The following is a 1,391-nucleotide window of genomic DNA, read 5'->3' on the forward strand; positions in this document are numbered from 1 at the left end:
TATGAGAGGGGTATAGCATATTAACATCTTTAAGCCCGGAAGGAAAATGCTTTTGGCCGACATTGCTGGGCCCGGGCTGGCCTCCGTTGTCATTAAGACCTTGGTCCCTGCTTTAGTGCTCGACTGCTATCTAACCGGCTTGCTTGATCATCCAGCAATTTTGGTTAGAGTGAGTGGCCAGCTTGTCGGGAGTATCATGGATGGCGCACTACCTATCCGGGATCTGATTTAACGTTGAAGGGCCATCTCTATTCCCTTGAACAGGTTTCTGGTTGCTGCCTCTACGTTGCTTTGCGAACCCATCATTAACTGCTCCTTCCTCGACATCGCTAATGCTAGGTGTGGTGGGGCGCTTAATGTGCCGAGGTCTGATGCTTGCATTAGGCACCTTAAGGGCCCTTAGATCGTTGTTGTCATTGTTCTTGCGAGCAATCCAGTGTTATACAATATTATTATATTTTCATTTCACAATTAAGAGTTTATATTCTGGGCTATAACTGCTATGATCCTAAAGTATGTGATTCAGTGAAAAACTCATATAAAAAATGTTTTGTGATTTGAAAAACTATTCACAAAATTAAAGAATATTCGTGATACATGAATTTTAAAGAATGCTTGTGAATTTCAATTTAGTTTCATGAATTTTAAGAATACGAGACGCATGATCTGCTTCTGCTCTCGCGCGTAAAAAGAGCTCAGAAAACAAATAGGGCCACTACTAGCGCTACCAGCTGAGATGAGTATCTGTTCTGTTTCATGTACAGATTAATTGGTATTTATACCTTACTAAATGACAGCGAGAAAGGAAGACCACAGTGCCTTTGACGAGAGGACAAAACCATTTGCTCCAAGTTTTTTAAAGGACTGGTGCAACGTGTTTTATACTCCACCTGTCTCCTTTTTGTAGTGATGAATATTTTCTAGAGGAATAAATGTTTTGCTCCTATAGAATTTGAACATCAGTATTTTTCTCGTGTGTCATCCCTTGGTAGATTCTCTTTAACGAGCCTGATAATTATACACACCACAAACCCGATAGCTTATATACAAATATCGTGGTAGCGTTTTTGACCCCAAACAAAACTAGTGTAAACGTATCCTCGGTACCTTCTTGTATTAATAGCATGATAACTCACACATCGCATACCTGATAACTTATGCACCCAGGTCCTGATAACTTTAGCGACCGGGGGTGGGGGGAGTTGACGAAATATACACATGTAACTTTTTTGTGTGAATAGCATGATAACTCACACATTGCTTACTTGATAACTTATATACCCAAGTCCTAGTAACTTTCGCGAGGAAAGGGGTGGGGGGAGTTGATGAACTTTTGTGTGAATAGCATGGTATCTCACACACCGCAAAGATGATAACTTATGCACCCCGTC

The sequence above is a fragment of the Triticum dicoccoides genome, chromosome 3A, assembly GCF_002162155.2.
Source record: "Triticum dicoccoides isolate Atlit2015 ecotype Zavitan chromosome 3A, WEW_v2.0, whole genome shotgun sequence".
In the NCBI taxonomy this organism is placed as follows: Eukaryota; Viridiplantae; Streptophyta; class Magnoliopsida; order Poales; family Poaceae; genus Triticum; species Triticum dicoccoides.